The sequence below is a fragment of the Marmota marmota genome, unplaced genomic scaffold, assembly GCF_001458135.2.
Source record: "Marmota marmota marmota unplaced genomic scaffold, marMar, whole genome shotgun sequence".
Lineage (NCBI taxonomy): Eukaryota > Metazoa > Chordata > Mammalia > Rodentia > Sciuridae > Marmota > Marmota marmota.
Genome location: NW_026000283.1, coordinates 2,033,880 through 2,041,097, shown reverse-complemented (window position 1 = coordinate 2,041,097; position 7,218 = coordinate 2,033,880). Strand labels below are relative to the sequence as shown.

General features: G+C 38.6%; 1 long non-coding RNA gene across 1 annotated transcript in view; it reads right to left on the bottom strand.

The window, feature by feature from the left end:
- The window catches only part of LOC125614381, a 10,900-nt gene extending 5,968 nt beyond the window's left edge, over nucleotides 1–4,932 (bottom strand). The window contains exons 1-2 of the long non-coding RNA XR_007344985.1: nucleotides 4,723–4,932; nucleotides 1,695–1,696 (exon numbers count right to left, since the gene is read on the bottom strand). This is a non-coding gene — a long non-coding RNA (uncharacterized LOC125614381). The remainder of the gene's footprint in view (nucleotides 1–1,694; nucleotides 1,697–4,722) is intronic.
- Nucleotides 4,933–7,218: the final 2,286 nt, after the last annotated feature.

Genomic DNA, 7,218 nt, shown 5'->3' with positions numbered 1-7,218 from the left:
TCCCTCCCTCCCTCCCTTCCTTTCTTCCTTCCTTGTGCTGGGGATCTAACCCAGTGACTCACACATGCTAGGCAAGTGCTCTACCACTGAGCCACAAACCCGGCCCCTTGAGGAATTGCTTTTAACCATTGTCATTTTATGTTGTATACATGAGGATTATTTTTACTTTTAAAAACTATCAGAGCTGGTTGCAGTAGCACATGCCTGTAATCCCAGTGGCTCAGGATGCTGAGGCAAAAGGATGGCAAATTCAAAGCCAGCCTCACCAACTTAGACAGTACCTATCTCAAAAGGAAAACAAGGCTGGGGATGTGAGTCAGTGGTTAAGCACCGCCGGGTTCAATCCCTGGTACCAAAAACATAATTAATTACAAACCAAAAACATAATTAATTAAAAACCATCACATAAAACCTAACTCAGGAAAAAGATATAGCAGATTTTTAAAAGTGGTCCTAGCCTCAAAATACTATGTGTCTGTGATACCCTAGAACATGAAACACATGTGGGCTGGGGTTGTGGCTCAGTAGTAGAGCACTTGCCTAGCATGCGTGAGGCACTGGGTTCAATCCCCAACACCACATAAAAATAAATAAATAAAATAAAGCTATTGTGTCCAACTACAACTAAAATATTTTTAAAAAACATGAAATACATGCTAAATAATCTGAACTGGATTTGCTAAAGGCACAATATCATCCATGATAAAAATCATTAGAAGACAAATAGTGGGTATTACCAACTTTGGCTCTGTAGTCAAAAAGACTTGGAGTTCAAATTCTACCAACTTATTCTACCTCTCCTACCTCAGATTTGCATGTCCAAAGTGGGTATAATAATAACTAATTCAAAGTGGTTTTATGAAGATTTAACGTAAAATATATGTAAAAATTTTAGCATGGTCTAGGAATGTAATGTAAACTCAGTGGATGTTAGTTAACAAAAAAGAAGAGGGGAAATTGTGATGCATTGAGCTTTAGACTGAGCCAAGGAAAAAGTCAAGATATGAGAAAGTTCCCAGTGACTCAGGAGGCTGAGGCAGGAAGAATATAAGCCTGAGGCGAGCCTCAACAACTTAGGGAGACCCTGTCTCAAAATAATAATAAAATAAAATAAAAAGAACTGGGGATGTAACTCAGTGGTAAAGTGCCCCTGAATATAATCCTCAGTACCATAAAAAAGTTAGAAGAACATAATTACTGAAAGTCAGTCCTTCTAAAATAAGAAGAAGGCAAAACTGTGTTTGCCAAATTAATTTACCCTGTTCATTGTTGCTTGTTAGAATCAGCAGTTGGGTGCAATCACACTTTCCCAAAGGTAGGTTCTGAAGTAAATGAATGAGAAGAGGGTCAGGAAACTTCCCTGCTTAGACTGTGACCTCTTTTAGGATAGGGACCATATCTGATTCATCTTTGTTATATGTTGTCCTCTTGTGGTTTCTCCCATTTTTCCTCCTTCAGGAAAAAAAAAAAGTTTTTGCCAGATTTCACATGCATACCAGTTTTTAAAAACACTTTGGGTCTCAATTCTAAATATTTTCCATTATTTATAGTCAGTTTTGAAATACAGTTTTAGCTCAAATAAAATGTTTTTCCTCACTGAACCCTCTTCTCAGATAATGTCGTGTTATCATGATCACAAGTTGCCAGGAATGTCAGTCTAGATTTTCCTGGTTCTTCTCTTTCATTTTCTAGACATCTGGGATGCTCTGGTTTGATAGGGATAGTCTTCATCCATCATGGGTCTGCTCTTGGCTCCAATTTTAAGATCACTTCAGGTCTGGTAATTTGGTAACCAAATGATTCCAGGCTGCTGGAGGTCGCTAGCATCATGTCCCTGTGGAAAGTACTCTTGAGTACCATCCAGGTCCTTCCACTCTTCCTAGGTGAATCCACAGCCACATCCTCAAACACCAGCCCCATACATATGTTCGTTCTCTTTGCCCTTGGAAACACAGAGGAATCTGGAATTTTAGCTTCAGGAACACAGACTCTAAATCTAGAGCCCAGTAGCAGCAAAGCGAGAGCCAAAGGATCTGTCATTTCCACACTTACATAATATTTTTCAGGACTCCTTTGCAGTTAACCCATTGGAACAAGATTCCAAAGACTATGATGACTTGCCAAAAAATGGATACTTGTATATCAGTATCACCTGGAGGTCTTGTTGAAACACAGATGGTTGGCCCCACTCCCAGAGTATCTGAATTGGTAAGTTTGGAGTGGGACCAAGAATTTGCCTTTCTAACAAGTTCTGAGGTGATGTTGATGCTGCTGGTCCAGGGACCACAGTTTAAGAACCAGTAACCTAGAAGAGGGACCAGCAGGTTTTTCTATAAAGGGCCAGAGAGTAAATATTTGAGGCTGTTTACAGAGTATAATGATTTTGTCTCAGTGACAAGGCTCTGGTGTTGTTGCATGAAGGGTGTCATAGACCATAGGTAAACACATGAGCATGCCTATGTTCCAATAAAACTGAATCTTACCTAGCATGTATGAGTTCCTGGGTTTGATCCCCAGCGCTTAAAAAGAAAAAAAAAACACCCACATATACTATATAGTGAAATATTATTCTTTTGACTTTTCCAACAATTTAAAAAAGTAAAAACCAATATTAGGTCAGTGACCACACAAAAATGTGCTCTGAACTGAGTTTGCAGGCCCCTGCCTAAAAGATATTGATCTAAGGAAGACAAAACAGCTAGCTGTGGTGGCACATCCATGTAATCCTTATGGCTTGGGAGGCTGAGGCAGGAAGATTGTGAGTTCAAAGCCAGCCTCAGCAATTTAGCGAGGTCCTGAGCAACTCAGTGAAACCCTGTCTCTAAGTAAAATATTAAAAAAGACTACGGATGTGGCCCAGTAGTTAAGTGCCCCTAGATTCACTCCCCAGTACCAAAAACAAAAAAAAGAAGACAAAGCAAATAAAAGTTGACAATGAAGGAATAACAAAGCAATATGAAAAGGTGTTTAACCTTAGCAGTCATCTGGAAAATGCAAATTAAAACTATAATGAGATTTGAATTGAATACATTCAAAAAATGGAATAGTATACATCAATGAAATTTAATAGCATCTATGTACAACCACATGCATGACACATACTATTGAGTGAAATAATGTGGGCACAAGTGCATGGAGTACTGTATGCATGGCATACGTTAACAGTGTCTGAGTAGCAGGCCATTCCCCTTGTGCTATGTTCGGGAATGGCAGGCCGCTTGCCCCATTGGCACAGCCCTGGGTGTGAGGCCATGTGTTGCAGTTCCTGCGCTGGCTTTACACTCTGATTGGTCGCTGCAAATACAGTTGGCAGAAATTGCATTGGTGGCTGCCTGTAATCTGCTTAGCTACTGCCTGAGTATATATACACGGTAACTACACAGTAAAATCAGATGTGCTTCCTGCTTGGTCTCCAGAGGTCTTTTTTTTTTTTTTCTACCATGAACATTTATTTTGGTAGAGCAGATTATAAATTCTCATCAGTACAAATATATATACTTAGATTTGATTGTAAGGTCAACATTCAAAAGTAAAAATGAGATGGGATCTCAGTTGTTACCCGAGGTCAAGTGGCTGCAACTGGCAATGGGATGATCTGCTCACCATAAAGGAGGTGAGGAGGAGTGAGCACATACACAAAGCTAATAAAACCAGAATACCCATCCCCGCAAAACTCGTGGGAACAAAATTTAAAGGGCAAAATCCACCAAGACCCACATCACAAACCAACAAAGTAACCTGTGTTCCCTTTGTGGATGATTATGTCATTGTCACCTTAGTGTTAAAACAGTAAAGAATTAACATAAGGAAATTGCAACAATATATAAAATAAATATTTTCTAGAACATATTTAGATTGATTCCATTCAAAGAATGACATTAGAATTTCAACAGAGGTTTAAAACCAGGACAATACTGCTTTCATTTTCTTTTAACTACAGTCTAGTGAATGTATTGATCATAAGCATAATTGTTGTTGCATTGTGCTACTTACAATGAATGATAGCGAACAAGCTAGGGATCCTGTCTGCAACTTCCAGCCCTTTCTCTTTTTACTTCAATAGGCATCAATGATAAATCAATCTTATGTACAATTTCTTACAACTAACCCTTTTTACTTTTGGCAAGATTACTTACAACTCATACAATTTTTTAATATTGAAAACTCTAAAAATATTTTAAATGCATAAAAATAAAGATTTTGGCTTTTTGATATATATTTATAATATTTATTCTGTTACTCAAAATGGAAGCTCAACTTTACCCCCCAAATATAGCTCTTCTGGGCAGTTGCTGATGTGCCATCCCAGGAATTCTGGCATCACCCTCTGCCTCTCTTCCCAGCCTGAGCACAGACCACTCTTCTTGATCTTTAAGACAGGTCAGTACTGACTGGGAGGAGGCAGGGGAATGGCCTGAAAAGTAAAGGGAGATTATTTTGCTTTTATTCCAGTAAATGTGCTTTGAATACAGATTCCTGTTCAGATACTTCTGCCTTTCTATTGTCAGAGATTTGTAAGGGGACAAAGGAAGGGGGTTTAGAGAGCACAACATTTTCTTGATTTCTTTGGCTTAGCTGCAAGACAGTCTTTGCTAGGAATGGCTTTCTTCACTTCTTTCAAAATCACCCCTCCCTGCCTGGACTTGTTCCTTGGGACCTTTAGGATTAGTGAAAAGTATACTGATCAGGAATACAAAGTCTCTTTGCTCCTTTGACCTCCACCCCCTGCTTTTACCTAGGTACAAACAAGACACATAAGCCAGAGAGATTGCTTAAAGTTCAATTTCAAATGTCTTCTGTAAATCACTGGAAAATGGATTGGTAGGGGAGGGATTAGTATGCTGCTTAGATTTGCTTTCTAATGCAGCCCACTGTGCTTCAAAAGGATCCACTGGGCAGGTGCCTGCAGGAACCTCTGTGTGCTTGTCTCCTGAGACCAACTATGGCAGGTTGGCCTCCGGAGGTCTTGATTAGCGACTCTGCAGCCACATTCTCCTCTACCCTGTTCTGTGGACCTCCTTGCTGGATGAGAGAGAGACCAAGCAAAATAAACTAGATATAAAAGAATACGTACTATATAATGTCAAATAGGCAAACATATTTAGGCTATATTCATAAGTGATAAAACTAAAAAGAAAAAATAAAGGAAAGTATTATCACAAAGGCCAAGATAATGGTTATATCTTGAGGTGATTTTTTAAAATTGTTTTTTCAGTGCTGGGGATGGAATTCAGGGTCTTGCACATGTTAAGCAAGTGCTCTCCCACTAAGCTACACTCCCAACCCAATCTTCAAAAATTTAATGAGCAGTATAGCACAAACCTTGACTAAACCAACAGACAAAAGCTTTTATACTTCTCCAGAGAATGATGGCTCAATACTAGTTCTAGTTTAATTCTGGGTTGGAAGAAGGAGTGATTAGAGAGAGGTGCCTGGTTTGGGGGTATCTTTCCAAAGTGTTAACAATGTTCAATTGTTTAACTCAGGTAGAGATTACATGTACAATCATCTTATAATTATTTGTTAAACTGCATGTATATTTTATGCACATTAAAAGTAAAGTAAGTAAAATAGACATGCCATATGAAAATATAAACAAATGTTTTATAAACATTTACTTTAAAATATGTAACTATAGGGCTTGGGATATAACTCAGTGGTAGAGCACTTGCCTAGCATGCCTGGGTTCAATACCCCACGCTGCAAAAAAAAAAAAAAAAAAAAAAGTGATGAGATGGTAGGGCAAGTGGAGATAAGAATAAACAAAGTTCATCATGTGCTTTTTCATTCTGTAACAATATGAAACAAAACAGACCTTGAGAAGTTTCAGAAAATTCTATAAGAGGTACAAAGAGACACTATTGTTCAGAAGTTAGAGCATTCCTTTCCAGCTGAGAGGTGACAGGAGAAAAACTTCAAAGAAGAAGAACCAACTGAGGTGAGATTGAAGAAAAGACTATTCCAGCAGGTACAGTCACAGAGGAGTTTGGGGGAAAGGTATAGCATTATAGCATTAGCACCATGATGAAACTGAGAATAAGTAGCATGTGGTCAAACAATTAAACAAATTGATTAGAGCAGCATTTCCCAATTTGGTTTGATGCTTAAAATCTTCAGGAAGATTCAAATCATTATTTTTTGCAAGGGAAATAATTCTGCAAAATCAATGTTTTCTGCAAGAAAATATATCTTTATGTTCCACAGATACCTATCAAAATGCTACTTGCTAGGTGCTAAGCAATTGCATGTTATCCAGTCATAAGCAAGCAGACAGGTTTCTGGACTTTACGCTGGCTAGAAATGGGCTTCATTTCTTTCTTTTGGCAAGGTTGTTCCTGAGAAAAACAATCCAGCCTCATGCATGTAAAATTCAGGCAATTCAATGTTTGGGGCTCTTTTAATAATTTCATATTTAAACTTAACCAGATTTAGGATTCATCTCCTCCTTCCTTCATGATCCTTATGTTGATTTTGAACTCCAGAGTTTATGTAAGACTGAAATAACAGTGGTGGGTAGAAGGGGGCCACTTCTTGGGTTCTTGATGTAGTCTGCACTGGCTCTTCAGTAATCCATCTATGCGGCCATCCATGTAATGTGGCTAACTCCCTATCAGGCCTCTAATGGCATGGTCCTTATAGCTCCCCAGCACAGCTCCATTTTGTCATGACCACAACATTTCAGCTTTTAAATTCCCTTTTTCTACTTGCCTCTTACCACTTCTGAGGCTCTTGTGTGTTGGAGGTGGAGGGATGATGTAAAGAACATAATGTCTTTATCAGCAGAGACTCTTCCCAAATCTTTCTGTCTTACACCCTGGACTGAGATTAAACCAATAACCTAAACACGAAAACTATGTCCTCCTTCTCCCTTTATGAAACCTGCATTGGAGATGAGACCAGCGTCACTCACTGCCTACATTGAGGAAGGGTCACAAGGGTGAGGGTAGAGAGGCACTCAGATAGTCTTCATAGATCATCCCCTTATATCCATCACCATGTAGACCTCATAGAACTCACAAATAGACAAAAACTGCTTTCAAGGCCTGATGTTTGGAATTCTTGAATTTAGTGCTTTAAAAGACATCAAATTGCTTACTTTAATAATTCTTGTGTTTTGTTTCTAAGTGATGAGATTCAAGACATCACCATTTTACTTTATAGATGTGGGTTTTTTTTCCAATAAGTGAGAAAGCAAAATGAATTTAACCATAACCCTAT